Source organism: Hylobates moloch, unplaced genomic scaffold (genome assembly GCF_009828535.3).
Source record: "Hylobates moloch isolate HMO894 unplaced genomic scaffold, HMol_V3 SCAFFOLD_22, whole genome shotgun sequence".
Lineage (NCBI taxonomy): Eukaryota > Metazoa > Chordata > Mammalia > Primates > Hylobatidae > Hylobates > Hylobates moloch.
In genome coordinates, this window is record NW_026652297.1 from 23,127,540 (window position 1) to 23,146,758 (window position 19,219).

The following is a 19,219-nucleotide window of genomic DNA, read 5'->3' on the forward strand; positions in this document are numbered from 1 at the left end:
AGCAGTAAAAATATTCTAATTGAGTTGGGCTAGACTAAAGATGGATCCTTATCTTGGTACAATTACATGGTGTAATCTTTGCTTCCAATTATACCATTTCTCCTTCCAAGAGGAAGAGACTGAGCATGCGAACAGATTCTCAGGCTCCAAAAGAAGCGTGTCGTTATTAAAGGGGAGTTAGAGACATGTTGTCGTAAATGTGTGTCTCTCAGAGCTTTTAGAGACATCCACATTTCTGCCTGTGAGGAATGGAAGGGAAGGCAGAGGGACCGATAGACCAATTGATGGGGAAAATTTTATTGCAGAATGTGAGACTATGGTGATGGCTGCTTTTCGGGACATGGACTTCTACTCAGTTCTCTGGTGGAACTGAAGACATGGGGTTGATGGTGGTGAGAGTGGCGTTGAATTGTTCTAATAGGGTCTATGTCATCGGAAGAGCCCACTGCTTACAGGATGCTTGGTTTTGTTTAAAGGTGGGCAGAGCAAGATATGGCACTCCCCTGTTTTCCCTTTCCCCACATCTCCTCTACCCCCAATCACTTAGGATAGTTTTTTCCCTCTGAACCCAGAAATGAGAAACAGTCTGTAGTTTTCAGTATTGCAGTATCAAACTTTTAATTTTTGCATCTGCTTTTGAACAAGTCGTAAGAAAAACTAAGTTGTAAGGCTTTACTTTTTTAAGTCATTTTTCTCCCTTTCAAATTCTCTCTAGAATCTTTTTATCTGAGCTCCCTGGGGAGGTGTATTGACACTGTGGGAAACACTCCAATTTCTCTTATGTGGTGGGAGGGGAGGGTACTCAATTGTCAGTTAAAAAAATAATGATCTGCAGCAGATTAAAGAACTTAGAGAGCCTTACACGTTTGAGTCTTTTAAGTGGGTAACTCCTTTAACCGGGTAATTCTTCTAAGCGGGTAATTCCTTTAAGCAGGACCCTTCACAGCCCTGTAAAACTGAAGACCATCTAGGAACTCTTGAACTGTTTCAAATTGTTTTCAAATGGGTCTGAATGCTGTTGAGAAATGCATAATTTACGACCTTAACACTTGATTAGGTGTTAAACGACTGTCGGGAGAGATGTCCTTGGTAATCCAGTTATCATCTAGACTAATTATCACTTCACAGGAGAAGTAAGGCTGGGTAATTGAGAACCAAAATTCTTAAAGGGCTAGAAGTGGCCATTTTCTTATGCAGTTAAGTAAATTATTTCTCTACCTAGAAGGTGTCTAATTGGTACCAATTGATGAGAAGGAAGAAATGGTGTTACTGACTTTCAGGAGTGATTTAGTCAGGGGGCTCCAGCCAAGGCAACAGAAAGTTATATTGACTACGAAGAGATGTTTCCCAGTTTAAAATTTTCACTTTATTTAAAATTGCTATTAAAGGAGGGAGAGAAGGAGAAACTAGATGGCCAAGAGAAGACAGACTATAATTAAGAACTGATGACCATACCTCTCCCCTGTCTGTCATATGAGACCCCATTTCACCTTGTGTTAATTCCCATCAATCACTGTAAATTGCTTAAACCACAAATGCTGCACCAACTGTTAAACCAAGGATAGGAATAACGGGCCAAAATCTGCCGGAGAGAAGGGCCACTCTCACTGAATTCAGTAGGACATAAGAGGTAACAGGTAAAGAGATTGCATTCTGAATCTTTTTCTTTGACTAGCTTTTTTCTATGGGGCACTTTTATGTGCACAAATGGGCACGCTAAGTGCTATGAATACAAAAATGGGAATATAAGACACGACCCTTGTCTTCAGCAGTTTCTGCTTGACACAGACACGGATGGATTGTGTTGGAGATTAGAGGAGACTAATAACCAATATCCCTATATTCTCCTAAATTAGGGATGAATTAATAGATAGATGCTAGAGATGGGGGAAATCATATTGCCTAGATTACCAATAAACTTGATTGGAGAATGTGTTAGATCTGTGGCCAAGTGGGTTTGCCTACTCACCGGTAAAATCAGCACTTACCTGCAGTCACTGGCACAGCTGCTCAACCGCAGGCATCCTCCATGATGCGGGAGTCGGGCACAGTCCTCCAAGGCAGACAGCAGAGTGGAATGCTTGTCCTCTGGACAGGCTGGCTCCAAAAGAGCCTCTCCTAACTCTCTGATCAGATAAATCATGCCCGTCATGGAGGAGAGTGGGAGCTGGGGCCAGAGCGTAATTCCAGTTTCTACAAGAAAATGTGAGGCTCCTTCCTAAGAGAGAGGCCTGGAAAGGGATGTTAAGAGGGGGCTAGACTTGTAAGTGGTAAATTAGGTGCTTAATTCACTGTTTTTATGGGTTTTGGGTCAGAAGTGCAGTTCTATGCTACATTCTGAAAACTGGCTACATCCTTAAGAGTTTGGAGAACTAAAAATGCACAGATTCAACACAATCCAGAGTCACCATCCTATTATACCTGGGATGTAGAAAGTATATAGTCTATTTCTGATTGGTAGGTGTCAATATGGTGCAGCAAATGCTATGGTAAGCATAAAATGTTGGCTGATTTTAAGCTGATGTTTTCCAGTTTCTTCTGACCTTACTTTTTTTTTGGATAGTATTTATTTTTGACTGATTACAAATGTAATACATGTTTATCAAAGAATAGTTGGAAAATGTACAAAGATAAAAAAGAAAAGTTACCTTTTATCCTACCAAAGATATCACTGATACTATATGAGTTTTTAAAAAAATTTAAATTCTCTTTCTGTATATATGTACATACTATTTCCCTACAAAAATTTTCTCTTGTACTATATGTGGAGTTTTATATTCTCATTTCCCCTTATATGCTGTATAATTTTCCATGTCATCAAATAGATTTAAAAATATAATTTTAGTGGCTACATAGCATTTCATTTTATCTGCTGCTTCTTAGATATTTGGGTTATTTCCAACTTTATTTTCTACAAATAACTTTTTTATATGTAAATATTTGTTTGCTTCTCTGAATATTTCTTAGAGTAGAGTTGTTAGGGTTGAGAGTTTGAACTTTAAAGCAGTGGTGTGCTGGTAAATGTTTAACAAAAATCTTACAGAAAAAAAAACCCACCCTGATTTGTAGCATTTGCCAGTTTCTAGAGTATGGGTATCCCAACCATTGCTGACTTCAAGCTACCAATGGTTTAATGCCTGGCTTGAAAAATTCCTGATAATTAAACAATTGGTTCTCATGAGCCAGTGTATACCACTGCAAGGCTCTAGATGCATATTTTGCTGTTTCTTTCCAGAAAGCTTGTACCTAATTATGTTCCTACCTGTAGCATGTGAGAGGATTAGATCCTGCTTCAAGGTTTGGGAGCCCAGGTAGACCAGCAGCTGAAGGGAGAGGTGAGTGAACTCAGAGTTCTTCCACTTGCATGAGGGATCCAGTACCCCTCCAGATGACGTCCAGGAGAGAGAACTTTTATTTCCAAAGAAAGAGTCCATACACATAAACGTTTTAAAGGGGAAAAAATTAAACTCTGAATTTGTTTTAGATTTTATATAAGACCAAGTCCAAATATTCGCTGACCAAAATAGTCTGTCTATTACTTCTCTATCCTTCACGTTGATGCTACGCTATTAAATTTGACAGTTAATCATCTTGTAGATGCAGAGAAATATGGCATTATGGAACAGAAAGGGACCTTGTAATAACATTGGAGCATGGTAGTTCTCAAAGAGCTGTAGCCCTGGCTCAGCTACTAACTAACTCTGTGACCATAAGTAGACCCTCTGTGTTTTCTGGTAATCCACTATCTGAGAACTAACGTGAGCCTTGAAGTGTAGACCTAATTCTGCTGCTTCTCAATCTAGTATGCTCTTTGAATGGTTTCACATTATTGGCTTTAAGATAAAATCTTAAGTCCTTAATATGGTTTTTAATGTTAGGTGATAATGTGGACAAGCTCTAAGGTAACCGCCAGTGATCCTGCCTTCTGCTATCCGTGTCCTTGCCTAATCCCCTCCCCTGTGTGTGTATGGAACCTGCAACTTGCTTCTAACCAATAGAATATGGCAGATGGTGGGCTGTCACTCCAGTGTTTATGCTACCTTCGTTAAACTCCACCTCTTAATTGCAGCCTGGTGAGACCCTGAAGAAGGGAGCCCAGCTGAACATGCCCTGGACTCTAGGCCCACAGAATTGGGAGATGATAAATATATGTTATTTTAAGCAGCTAAGTTTGTGGTGATGTGTCACATCGCAATAGAAAACTGGTTACAAAGGCTTCCACAAGGTCCTGCCTGCCTGCCTCTTCTAGCCCATGGCAAATGCTGGTGTTCTCTGCGTGCCTCTCTATGCCCCTTTGCATGTTTCTCCCTTCTGCTCTGGGCCTCAGGAGCCTGACTTCCTGGGAAGCATCACCTGAGCTTCCTTGACCTCTGGCTTTTCATTGTCACTGAAATGAGTTTGGAAAATGGGAGGTTGTGGGGAGATGAATCAGTCCTGGCCCTCTCCCTGCCAGGTTGTAGGTTGGAAAGATCTACCTTTCCCTACCAAGGGTCACTGCTCCCTTGAGGCGGCTTTGTCCTGGGGCTCTAGCTCTCTCTGGTTTTCCTTTCTGATCTCTTCCCATGCCCCTGAGTTTTAGGGCAGGTAAAGTCTCCTTTGTTGCTAGCCTTTGATGTTTCACCATCTCTTCCTTGGTTCATTTCCCTTATCTCTGCCTAAAGCTTTGTGAATAGTCACTTCATTAAAGTTTTCAAAATTATACAGTTTAAGTGTATCATTGTTTCTTGCCGGGATCCTGAATGATATAAGGCATTATTCTGATTCCAAAATTTTATACCAGGGGCTTCCCACATGCTGTTCCCATGCCCAGAAGACCACTTCCCCAGCCTCTGGTCTCCAACTTTACCTAGCTCAGTAGGTCTCAACATGCAGCCCCCAAAACTGCAGCAACAGTATCAACCTGGGAACTTGTTAGAGATGCAGATTCTCAGGTCCCAGCCCACACCTACTGAATCGGAAACTCTGAGGCTGGACCCAGCAATCTGTGTTTTAACAAACCTTCCAGGTGATTCTGAGGCATCCTGAAGTTTGAGAACCACTAAAAGAGTTTGCACTATTATCTTCTCCAAGTCCCAGCTTAAACTCTTAGACTTCGTTTGTTCCCTTTGTTACATTTCTCACAGCTCTGCCTGTCTCTACTTGTAGTACACATATTACTTACAGGTATTTGATCAAAGTTGATTTCTCCTAGCATCCTATGAGCCTAGCATTTTTGTCTGCTTTGTTCATGTTAAAATCATTCCTATCCTATCCGGTGCCTAACCTATAGTGGTTATGCAATAATATTTCTTTAAAAAGTAGATTGAATGAACCATTTGGGCCTCAATTTACTTATTCATGTAAAGATGATATTGGCTGCCTCACACATTCAGTGATAAACTTTGTTCAAGGTAGCTTGGTTAGAGTTGTAGAGTTTGGCTCTGGGCAATAATTCTGGTTTGGAAATATCTATATTGCGTGGGTTAATTCTTATTCTTTACAACCATTTTTATCCAAGCTCACAAAGTTGCAGATTTACAAAAATATGTTACATAACATAGTTCACTTTATAAATAACTCAGAGCATGGTTTGAATGGATTCCTTTCAAAGTCTATCTAAATAATCTAAAAAATAATATTCTATTGTTCAGCTCAAACCACTTAATCAGCTCTATGTTAATCTCACATTCTTGATATGTCCATCAATCCATTCATCCATTTACCCATTCAATATTTACACCTTTCAACAAATATTTACTATGTCAGGAACAGTGCTCTGGACATGGAATAGCCTTTTACAACATTGCAGGTACAAATGGTTAGAACTGTTTTTTAAACCATAAACTGTAGCCTAATTTCATGGATTTAATGACAGTGGGGGTAATTATCCAAGATGAATTTACTGGACTTGAAGAGGTCTTGTTCCTGAAAGGTTTCCTTGGGCTTATAATACACAGAAGGAGATGGGAGTCAGGGATGTTTGAGCAGAGGCGTGACAGAAACAAACATATTTTACAAGGATTGCCCCAGCTCCTCTGTGCGGTAGGGTGAGGGGGGACGAGAGCAGAGGCAAGGAGACCTGCTACAAGGTGACTGCAGTGATTCAGGTAGAGATTATAGTGGCTGGAACCAGCATGGCAGCCCCACAAGTTGAGGTATATTCAGCTTCTAGATACATTTTGAAGGTAGAGCTGTTAAGCTTTGCTGGCAGATGTTTTTGGGCTGTGCAATTGTTAGGATGGGGTTGCTGTTTAGCGAGATGGGGAAAACTGCTAGAGAAGAAGGCTCTGAGCAGGGGATCAGGAAGTGTGGAACACTGCAATTATGAATCATAAGCAGGAGCTGATTGAACACATGGCACTAAGTTTAACAAATGCCTTGAATTTTGGCTTTGATTTGATTGTGGTTGGAGACAAAGAGCATCCCATGATTTTGTCCCTTACCTGTGTATGCTGAGGTCAGTGTGCTTCCATCACCCAGTGTGGTTTAGATCCTGTGCTGGTCCTTGACTCAGATTTACTCCTTGCCTTTGTCCTGTTCTGCCCTGTATCACAGATGAGCTGATAACTACAGACTGTGTTTTCTAGGCTCCCTGGTCTGGGGTTTTTGGCTGTGTTGGCTGCTAGGAGGCCCTTGCAAGAGACTAGAGTGTGGGAGGAAGGGGAAAGCCAGGATATTTCTCCTGCTTTCTATACCTCCTGCAGCATTGCTAGCGGGGCGTGAGCATCCTCTGTGGCACCACCTCTCACTGGTCAGGTCCTTTGCGGTTCTGGTCTCTCCCTTCAGCCCTGGGCTCCAGTAATACCTCCTCCCTTTGAACCTCCTGCCTAGGGGATTCTCCAGCTTCACGCAGTTGCTAATTTCTGAGTTGCCATCCTATCCCTGTTTGACTTCTCAGTTGAGTGTCTAGAGTGGTTTCTATTTTCATGGTTGGCTCCCACAGACTAAGACTCCTGTAGCAAAACAAAGAGGGGCTCTGAGGCAATTATTTGGTGCATTAATTATTTCAAGGGAATCTGGGTGTTTGTCTTCTCTATACTTGCCATGTCTGTGACTTTACTATCCATCTGGGTGAGACAGGCGGTGGGCTTTATATTAATCTAACTTTCATGCATTTTCGTTCACTATTCAGGAGCAAAAGGGTTGATAGTAATTTTAGAAGAAAACTGTTTCTATGATGCTTGGATTTCTTCTCTGCTATTCCACCCCATTTGGATACTCTTAATGAGAAACACATTAATTTCCAAAGTTTTCCATGTTATCTTTCAGTAGTTCTGTTTCAAATTTTAAGTTTTTGATAATCCTTGATGGTGTAAAACTCAACTCAAACTGGCTGAAAGAAGAAAATAGCATTTATTAGTGGTTTCAGTTGATCATTCCAGAGGGAATGATTCAGATGAGAACTTACATTGGGCTCAAATAGTGCATCTATCAGTTTTGTTTTATATTTACACAGCAGATGAGATACACTGATTGGCTTAAGCAAATACATAGCTGGATACAACTGGGAATGGGATCAATCCCACCCAAACCACATGCCTCAAAAATTCAGAGTGAAATTAGGAAAGGAAAAAGGAAAAATAGGTTCTAGGAAGCACTGCAAAAAAAAAAAAATGTTCACCATGGAAGGCTAGGACAAAAGATCAGACAAGGGTCTGTTGCTATTTCATCCGTGTTATTTCATCCAGGATTCTTCAAGGTTTACATTGGATAAATTAAAGTTTACAGAATGCTTTAACAACTCACAGGGAACCACAACTCCAAAATTTTTGCAAGTAAAATGATAGATTCTAAATATTATAAGGAGGTAAACTTTTCATTTCCAAAACTCTTTGTGCAGCAATGAAACTATTCTTTATTCAATTATAAACCAATAAACAATACATGTAAAGGCATACATGTTTGAAGGAGAAGACAAAGAGAAAGAAGAAGAAACGATGATTTGATTAAAAAATTTCGGCTTTTGATATAGTAAAAACACATCAGAAAATGAGCCATTCCCCAGAACAATACACAATTAGAATTGAAACTATCACACCCAAATTTGGAGGAAAAGGCTGTCAATAAAAAAAAAAAAAAAAAAAAATGCATTGAACCTCCACAGGAAATGCAGCCAAAATTTCATCTGACAGTTCTATTGCTTTATTTTATTTTGCAAAATGGTAACTGTGGCAACTGAAATATGCTTTAAAGGTCTATACCACCGTATACACCTCAATTTGTGGCAGGTTGTTTATTTGCTATTCTTTTTCATATAGGCCAATGAGCAGTTACATTGAACAAAGCTTTCCTCCTTCCCCCTCCTTCCTATTTCTCTCTTTTTCTTTTGGTTTGGCAGGTGCCTAGATTTTTATTTTTGCGCAGGACAATGAAATGGCAGATGATCTGGTAAAAGCAACAGCAAGAGAAAAATCCCACGTACCACTGTAGCTTAAAAAAAGTGAACAATGATTCACTTGATCCTATTCTTACTATTAAATCATAACTAATTATTTATAAACTTAAGAGGAAAGTATGTACGTCTTAATGAGTATGGTTGATTGGTATAATAGGGAGTAGAACTAGACTGTATTCCTTATTTTATTTTATTTTGGCATGTGTATTTTTTGTCCTTTTTGCCAAAGTAAACGCTTTGCTTTTAAGCCTCAGTAGACTATTGGAGGTTTGAAAGAGCTATTGTTCTGAAAGAGCTTGCCTGTTGAGGTTGCTTTTTATGCTAATCACTTATACTAAATAATTCTGGGATGGCTTTTTTTTTTAAATTATACTTTTATTAAGCTGACTTGAAAACCACAACTGCAATAACAATAAAAATACACAAAACAGAGATGCACCAAAGCTGTTGTGAGACTCAAGTCCAGCTTGGTTCTGTAGCATAATGACTGGGGGAAATGCTTCATTTAGCTACTGTAGTGCAGCGAATGTCTGTAGTGGCTAAAACTACATTTATTACTCCTTGTAAGTCTGTGTGTTTGTGGGGTAGATTCACTGATACAGGCTGGGCTTGACCAATCTCAATCTCACTGAGCTTGTTCATGTCCTGTGGTCAGTGGGGGAATGGCTAGTCTAGGATGGTCACGGCTGGGAGATACCATCTTGGCTCCTTGCGGTCTCTTCTCCTTCCAGTTCGGTCTGGATGTGTTCACATGGTGATGGCCGGGTTCCAAAAGAGAGTAGAAGCATGGAAGTTCTCTTGAGGCCTGGAATCTGTACTGGAACATTACCATTTTGACCTCATTCTATTGGCAAACACTATCCAGATTTAAGAGGTGAGAAATGGCTCTCAGTAAGGGGGAACAACAAACTCCCATTGAATATAGGAGAAAAAAAACTGGGGCTGTTTTTGTATCCATCTATCACAGACAACTCAAGTAAGCTCAGCTTACATGGTAAACACCTTATTTTTAGGGGGGAGAGTAATTTAAAAATAAACATTATGTGTGAAAGAAGTTCCCATACCCAATTTAGAAACAATCTGGTTTATTAAAATAGAAACATCCCCCCCAAAAAATCCTTTTTTAGTTTTCTCATTTCTACCATTTGTTGACTTTTCCACTAAACGTAGAGGAGAAAGTTTCGTATTTAACTTCCTTTTTTTTTTTTTTTTTTTTAATGCTTGGATTACTTTGGCCTTAGCTTATCGATATATTACTGTAGAGTTTAGGCTTTTAATACCATGAAAATTTTTTCTATTCTTCCAAGTTTGTTTTTAGGTATCTTAAAGTTAATTGCTATCCACAGCAGAGCACATGAAATTGTTTTGTGTAAAAATGTATGATTTACTTATTCACTTCTTAAAGAAGTACCAGTTGAGTGAGTGCCTCCTGGGTATCAGAAGCTGGGCTGGGTGCTCAGGATACAGTGGACACAAGACAGACACTATCCCTGCTTTCACAGAGCTTACAATCCACTGGGGCAATGGACAAGAAGTAAGCAAACAATTACTGATTGTGTTAAATGCCAAGAAGGATGTAACAGGGCACTGGAGGGATGGATTGAGGGAGAGCTTCCTTTAAACAGATAGCTTCACTTCCATTTACGAGAGAGAAGGGGGTGAAAATGAATCAGAGGCCATCTTAAGAAAAAGAAGTCACCTGTGCAAAGGACCAGGGGGAGAGAGTTTCACAGGAGAACTGACTTTGATGAGGCCTCATGACACCTCCATGGAGTGTTTTAGGACAGAAGCCCAGTGTAGCAGGCACTGTCATGACTCTGCCCATATCCCTTCAGATTTATTAGCATTTGGTATCTTTCTCTCCCAGTGGCAGCATCTGCATTGCCTTGTTGGAGAGCTGCCTTCAGGGTGCCAGAATTCACTTTGCCTTCAAATCCTGAGAGTTAGAAGCTTTTGGAATGTATATCCCTCAGGGAAGCCCTTTCCCAATGACTAATGGGCGTGGAGGTATAAATTCTTCATCTCCCTTGCCCCCAGTGAGGGTCACCTTCCCAGAGATCCTCTGTGGAATTGACTGAAGATGTCCTCATTGGGACTTTGCTTGATTTTTCATCTCAGTTGGTTTCCTTCCCTTCCTGGTTCCACTTCCTCATTCCCCTGTTGTTTTTTTCTGGAAGCTTTCCACATAAATGACTCTTACATGAATTTTTGTCACTGGAAATGATTCTGGGATACCAAACCCTGGGCAGGTAATACCACAGGAGCATAGTGAGCAAAGAAGGAGGCAGGAGATATGCTTTCAGAGCAGGCAGATCAGGCAAGGTGTTGCAGCCCTCAGGGCAAGCATCAGAAAGACATGACCTAAGTTTCTTTTAAAAAAGATTGGCCAGGTGCAATGGCTCACCCCTGTAATCCCAGCACTTTGGGAGGCCTATGAGGGCGGATCACCTGAGGTCAGGAGTTCAAGACCAGCCTGGCCAACATGGCAAAAACCCCATCTCTACTAAAAAATACAAAAATTAGCCAGGCATGGTGGCAGGCACCTGTAATTCCAGCTACTCAGGAGGCTGAGGCAGGGAGAATTGCTTGAACCTGGGAGGCAGAAGTTGCAGTGAGCCAAGATCATGCCACTGCACTCCAACCTGGGGGATGTCATCTTGGGGGAAAAAAAAAAGGAAAAAAAAATCATGGTTTGCCAGAGTGGCAATAACTGGAGAGAGAACTGGTTGCAGACAGGCCAGTTATCTTTCCCTGTGCTGACATCTCTACCAATTTCTTTTTATCTTTTCAAGTAGAAAATGATCTACTTCTTGGCTATGTCTCAAAGATGGTGTGAAGATAAAAAAATGATTTGCATAAACTTCTTAGAGCTCTCTGGAAAAGAAATGCCCAATAAAAGCTGAGATTATTATTGATGAAAATAAAAGTAAAAATAGCAATGCAACTTATAACCGGCATCTGGAGTATTTTCATACATTAATGGAAAAATTAAGTGTTATATGAAAGACTAGAACAACTGTTTCTAGGTTTCTCTTTTGTCCCTACTATTGCTGCTCCTTTGAGTGTTTATAGAACCAAAATAGCTGATGCAAATATTTGTGCCCCCACCTGGTTCTCCCTGGAGTACAGATGAGGGTCTTTTGAAAAATGGCAGTAGTGAAAGCAACGTTTCTGGTTTTCTTCTTGGAAGGAGGAGAAAGGATAGCTTATTTTGAAATTAAGCAACAACAACAACAAATTGTTATGTAAATGGAGATAAAACTGTTGTTGAAAAATATTGGCTTATATTCTAGATAAATACATACACCCACATAATCCCATACAGGGCAAATAAGTATGTGTGTCTCTGTGTGTGTGATGTGTGCATGCATGCATGCTTGGTAGACTTTATCTGCTCACTGAATACTTTTTCCAACCCAATGTATGGAAAGTGACAGATGGATCAGCAATGGCTGAGAAGCAGTTACACATATCTGGCCAGCATGGTTTTGATTGTATGTTGGGTTGTCAGCCAGCTACACACCAGAACTATTATTTTAGGTGGCTGGAAGAGAATTATTCAATGTCAATGGGAAGAGAGAGATGCAGAAAATGAAATAGACACCCTGTGTTTTCAATAAGGCATCAGTTTGTTTGAAGCCACATCTAACTGTCTGAATTCATATGAGAACTTACTAAAAGCAATGCACTTTAGTATTCAGGCTCAATTGTTATTCAATTGTTCTATATCTGAGTTTCCACTATAAAAATCTCATAGCTGAAATAATATGTGATACATGATGGTCTTGGGATTGTATGTCCTCATCTTCCAATAACCCTGTAAATTCTTCTTATCTCCATGGTTTTCTGAACCACACAAAAGGTATAATCTCAGAAGCAGTAGAAAATGACAGACATCTTGAATGTCAGAAGAACAATTATTTAGGCTTAGCGCTGGAAAAGACACATACCCTCCAGGTGCAGTGGCTCATGCCTGTAATCCCAGCACTTTGGAGGCTGAGGGGGGCGGATCACCTGAGGTCAGGAGTTAGAGACCAGCCTGGCCAACATGGTGAAACACTGTCTCTACCAATAACAAAAAATTAGCCAGGTGTGGCGGCACGTGCCTGTAATCCCAGCTACTCGGGAGGCTGAGGCAGGAGAATCACTTCACAGGAACCTGGTAGGCGGAGGTTGCTGTGAGGCTGAGGTTGCACCACTGCACTCCAGCCTGGTGACACAGCGAGACTCTGTCTCAGAAAAAAAAAAAAAAAAAAAAAAGATACATACCTCAGTGAGACCAGCAAGTCAAAGAGGTCTGTAGGAAAAACGTGGAAATGTTTGCATTTCTACTTCTGCATCACCATTATTCTGATACTTTGCTGTATGTGCTTTAAAATACTTATGCTTGACAAAAGATGTCAAAATTATCCCAATCTAGTGCAGTCTAGACTCTACCATGATGAGGATATTGTGTTAAGTCACTTGTTTTTTGTTTTTTTTTTTTTTCAATCTCCAGATTGAATAGGCAGACTGCCCAAATCTCCCTTTCTTTCATTTTTTCACTCTCTCTGTCAGAAGAAGGGGGCATTATAGGACTGTATTATTAGGCTAAATCTTTGCCTTGTTTTAGTGTCTTATCCACTGGTCCCTTCATAGGGTTAGGAAATGGTTTTATAAGATGGTAGAAAGAATGGCATAGGTACTTGCAGTATGGCTAACAGTTGTTCACCATGTAGCTTTAGATGTCTTAGACTCAGTTCCCAGCTGTGTCTGCCTTAGTCACTCTGGTCCTCGTCTTCCTCAGTATCTCCCCTATGAGGTGGGCATCCATGCAATTCACCCCATTGCTTGTATATTCTTACATTAAGTTTTGGGGGATCACTTCTTCTTTTAAATATTTAGTTTTTAAAAAATTACACAATATAATATTCCCACTGTAGAAAAACATGTTTTGGAATATGTTAAATGCTTAATAAACATGGTTTGAATGAGTGAATGAATTGAAAATAACAAGAAAACATAATACAAAAGAAGAAGAAATTAAGGACTAGTCGTAAACCACCTCTCAGTGATGAAAACCAGCACCTTAGTTATCCTCCTAGATGTTTTCTGCAATTTTAAAGATGAAAATGAGATCATTTGGTCTTTACCGTTTTGTTACATGCTTCCTCTCCTAGATGAACATCCTTTCATAATACGTAGTTTTTGTTTGTTTGTTTGTTGACACAGAGTCTCACTTTGTCACCCAGGCTGGAGTGCAGTGGTGCAAACACAGCTCACTGCAACCTCAACCTCCTGGGCTCAAGCAATTCTCCTGCCTCAGCCCCCCAAGTAGCTAGGACTTTAGGCACGTGCCACCACACCTGGCTAATTTTTGTATTTTTCTGTAGAGACAGGGTTTCGCCATCGTGCCTAGGCTGGTCTGGAGCTCCTGAACTCAAGTGATCCGCCTGCCTCAGCCTCCCAAAGTGCGGGGATTACAGGCGTAAGCCACCACACCCTGCCCATAATACATAGTCTTATGCATCATACATTTAATGGCTACATAATAATTTTATAGAATATTACCGTAAATTCTTTAAGTTCCTATTATTTAACATTGACAATAACAGTGTCACTGTTTGACATTTCTATTGTTTATTTCCAGTTTTTTCCCCTTGTAAATAATAAGATAAAAAACATCCTTGATGTTGTTTAATTTTTGCACACAATTTTAGTTATTTTGTTAGGATAAATTCCCAGAAATGAAGAATTTGGGCCACATAATATGTATATTTTAATACCTATTGACAAATCATCCAGGGAAGAGTCCCTTTGCCTAATCCCTAAGGTTGATCCATTTGCTACTGGAACTCTGAATCAAAATCTACTTCAGAGAGTCTAGGCCCTTAGTTAGGACCTGTGACTTGTACAGCAGATTATTATCAATATGTATTTATTGAATTGAGTAATTTGAATCGCCCTTTCCCATGGCTTCAGTTCTTTCTCATGAACTGAATTCCCTTGTGCAACTAAGAAACAAACAGGAATAACCCCATGTTATCTCTGAATCCTTAAATGAAGATCAATTCATTTATCTAGGCCAGTGGTTGGTAAACTATATAGCTCGTAGTTCAAATACAGCCTGTTTTTATATGGCTCACAATCTAAGAAGTATTCTTAAATTTGTAAATAGTTGAAAAGGCATCAAAAGATGAATAATATTTCTGAAGTGAAAATTATATGAAACTTAATTTCAGAGTTCATAAATAAAGTTTTATTGGAATACAGCCAGCCACTTATTTCTGTCTTATCTATTGCTATTTTGCACTAAAATGGCACAGGTAAGTGGTTGTGACAGAGACCGTAAAGTCTGCAAAAACTAAAATATCTACTGTTTGGCCCTTTACAGAACAAGCTTGCTGAACCCTGATCTAGACATTAGCCAATCCAAGCCAAGTAATGCTAAACCCTAGAAAAATGAAATCTGCAATGATTTTGTCACTAAGTTAGCACTCTTAGAGAGCTGCAATTATTAGCACTTCCAGTGTGTATGGATGAGATCTCATCAATTTTCTATTGTCTTTGATTTGACCTGCACTGTCCCATAGGTGAGAAAATCTAACACCTTAAACCCTGGCTCCACCAAGTAGTCAGGCAAGGGGTTTTCACTGTAAGCATTGACAATTTCCCAAGTTCACAGTTTTAGTATCATTGATACCAAGTCCTGAGGGCATGCTTTGGCTAGTATGGCTGAGGAGATGAAGTATGGCTCCCTTATTAACTTGTCAAAGTGTGGTGCAGCTGCATCATTTGCTCACCCATTTGCTTAACTTAAATAAAGGTTGGTGGTTAGGCTTCTGTTGCATTGTGCTCTCCTGCTAATTATCAGTGTATTTGTTTTAGAGACAATTAGCCACCTGGTTCATTCTCCCATTGAAGTCAGGTCATCATGAGTTACATCTGCTTTCAGGCCTCCTCAAGTCCAAGACATAATAAAAAGATGATGGCTATGATTATAAAAAGCGTGTGGGGTTGGGCATCAATGGTACAGCATATTGAATTCCCAAGGAGGATTGAGTTGCATCATTGTACTCACAGAAGCTCCTCTCTGCCAGTCACAAAAGAAGATTGTGAATGAAGAACTCTTGTGTAGAGCCAGAAAACCTTTAGCAAGTGAGAAGAGTATTTACAAAGGTAGACGCTAATAATGGCAAAGCAAAGTGAGATGTGATTTCTCCCTGGGGCACTGTGCTGATACAACAAAAAAGTGACAAGTAAGCACGTCTTAGTGCTTGCAGAATTTGCATAAAACTGAAGTTGTTCAGACCTGTGGGTGTTGCCTTTTTTAAAAATGTGCCCGATAATGTGACATGATATTATGCATAGTACACATTTGCTTTTATAACCCCATATGCTCTGGCAAAACTTAGCATTTTGGAGCTAAGACTTTATTATGCTAGGTCCTCACTGAATCACATTGATGATGGAGGCACTCTTTGCAGATTTCTGAATTTGGGGAGCTAAGGGTCTATGACATTGCCTGATTAGATGGGATGTTGTGTTCTGAGGATGTTACTTGACCACGGAAAGGGAAATCAGAAGTTTAGTGTAATTAATCAAGGATGGTTTTTTGTTTGTTTGTTTGTTTGCTGTGGAAGGCCTGGACCTGGATTCAATAAAGTGAGAGTGAGTATTAAACAATTCACTTTGGTCACCTTAATACTAATCAAGTGGAGACTTTAATACCAGTCAAGTGGAGTATTAAATAATTCACTTTGCCTACCCTAATACTAGTCAAGTGAGGTTCAATGTTGGGCAAAAGTTAAGTGTTTGTAGAAGTTACAGTAACAGGTCAACTTGGCACACTCCAAAAACCTTTCACTCTGTGCACTAAGGTTGAATGTAACAGTGAATGCCTGGTTCAAGCTCAAAATTAGCAGGTAGCTTAAGCCCCACAAGAAATTCCAACTTACATAAAACTCAAACCATCCACCAAGCTCTAGAGATTATGGCACTCTCCATAAAGGTACAGTGGATTATTTACAACATATCATCCAGCTTGAATCAGCAAAGACAACGTAAGCAGAAAGCAAAATTGGAGCTCTAAAATTGGGTTTCCCAAAGTGAATCCTGGCAAAACATTGGTTCTGTGGGATGTTATGTTGAAAATGAGATTCTGTGTCCTCTTAATTTTGGGAAGCAGGGGGTTTAGCTAAGTTAACTAAATTAAAAGTTTATGTAGGGCTTCTAGGAGCTTTTAATATGCTAATGAGCTTTGTAAAATGCAGCATTTCCCAAATTTATTAGTCCACAGAACCCCTTTTTCCTGAGCATCTGGCCAGAATAGTGGTTGGACAAAGGTTTGTTGAGAAACTTGCACCAAAGTGTTTGCTCTATCTTAGGGCCTTAGTAAAATTCCAAGTAGATTGGAAGTAGAGTGCAAGTGAGTGCAAGTAGATCATTGTGGGCAGAGGGCTTATGAAGTTGGGCAGGCAGTCTGGCAATAGTTCCAGTTCACCTGCTTATTGTCCTTCCTTCTCCGTATCTTATCAGGGTTTGGGCTATTCTTACTATAGGTCTGATATCTGAGCATAAATAATCCCACTTTACAATTTTTAAAAATTGCTGCCTTGTGGAGACTCAGGCTATAATTCGAAATGGCAAGAAATAATTTAGCTAATTGAATTGAGAAGAAGCCCCACGACTTTTGATCACCTGCATAAAATCCATTAGTCTGAAGAAAAATTGTGTAGTACAAAAGTTGGACAAATGAGTATGACTGGGTGGGATTGCCCTAATTTACTAATGCAGGAGAAAGTAATTCAGCCTGATTGTACATCACTGTTGATGGCATGTTGAGTCTTACTATTTGAAAATGTTTGCCAGTTATATGATAAAGTGTGGAACATAAATAATATGGATCAAGTTAGAACATAGGCCCATGAAGGTTACTGTTTTACACACATTGATTCATAATACCGACATTTTAGAGAAAAGAGTCTTGGGACAGCAGCTCCATACAAATGCATTTCTGTTGTCTAGGGCTATTTTTGTGTTGTGCTTTTCTGCAGACTTTCACAAGGCTGTTGTAAACTTAATCCTGTTTAGCAATTATGATTTACTTCAATTGGCTCCACTCATTAAGCTGTTTAAACTTAGATTTAAAGAATAATATCCACTTTGTTCCTTTACACAACTTAGGGGGGAAAATAAAACGTTCAAAATGGGATTCTTGGCAGAGAACAATTGATATAAGACTCTAAAGCTTACTGCACCTTTAATACATATATTTTTCTTCTTTAAGGACTTTGAGTGAGAACCACAAAGCCCATACTGTTTTTAAGGGAGAGGGAGAATGGCTCCTGATAAAAGCCAATTACAGACTGAATATATGCTATTTATTTAGACTTGAGAAAATGTGTATCTTGAAAAAAAAGTTTATATAATCATATATCAGCACCCTCAGGGTTTTAAACCTATTAAAAGCAGCTAAGGAAAGACCAAAAGCATGTCATTCATGGAAGCTTGATAGTGCATGAAAGAGACAAACAGTGGTTTTGTCTCCTTGGCAAGGCATGCTATTGAAGTGCATATAGTTGGAGAAGGCTGATTCTCAGGTTACTAACTGGGTGTAGTTTGGGATTCAGGGTCTGTGTTAGGACATGGCTCTTGGGCAAGATGCTGTCTTTGAACACTTATTCTTCAAGCCTATCACCTTACACCCTGCTGAGCCTCATCTCCTCAGGACATAATTACATAACTTTGCACATGTTGGTAATGGTGGAGTGAGATATTTAGGAATGACTTGAAGGAAATGTATTACATTCATGAATTTTTCAGGTGTGTGTTTTAATCAAAACCAGAAAGTTTCAACATGCTGAACTTAATACACTCCAGAGTACTAGGCAATATACTTGGGATGATATTTGCATTTGCATATGAAGAAGTAAGGGGAAAAACCCCTTAAGTCTCTAAAAGTGCATGTATTTGTGAGAAATCACAGGGCAATGAGGAAATTTTCAAGAAAAACAAAGTAGGAATAATTTTCTTTCCATGGCAGATGATATTAAATTCAGAACTGTACAAATGGTTAAAATTCCTTTTTGCTTTAGTTGCTGAGATATTTACATTAAACTTGATAGTTATTTGTATTTTTGGAATATTGATTGTTATCTTTATTGTATATGATTTTTGGCTTTTTATTTGCATTTCACACTCCAATTGTATGGTGCTTTTTTAAAAAAAAAAAAAACTTAACAGACTTTACAAATATTTTTCTTTTAAAAATGTAGCTGGCATAGACAATTACAACTTAAAACCCATGCCCCAAGCAAAAATTACAAACAAAATCAAAAGATAGAAATATTCCTTGGTAGATACTTCTGTGTGACCTTTCCCATTATTATGTGGCATTTTCTGACAAGATTTTAAAACTCTAAAAGTGCGTTGTCTCCACAGTGAAGACACCTTTGGAGCTGATTATGGTTATTACCCATAACCTACTCTCCTCACTTTAAACCGAATTTTCCCTCTTTTGGTCCAGTCCATCTAATTTTAAAGGTAGGTTCGAGTTAATGAAGCATCTTTTCTTCCTCCGTTTAGTCCTCTGAAAACTTCCATCTCCCACAGAAGTTCTAGCAGTGAAGCAGTTGCTGGCTGGGACTTCAGGGCCCTTGGGCACACTCCCAGCCATCAATCTTGTCATAGGCAAACCTGAAAATGCCCAGTCCTAGAAAAGGTAGCCTTATTCCACAGTGTCCACACAGCTTTACGTATGTATGTGTGTGTATATATATATGTGTGTATATATATATATACATATATATATATACATGTACATATATATGTGTATACGCGTATATATACACATATATGTGTATA

General features: G+C 39.4%; 1 long non-coding RNA gene across 1 annotated transcript in view; it reads left to right on the forward strand.

The window, feature by feature from the left end:
* Positions 1–19,219, forward strand: part of LOC131382287 (uncharacterized) — a 312,337-nt gene that overhangs the window by 54,974 nt on the left and 238,144 nt on the right. The window lies entirely within an intron of this gene.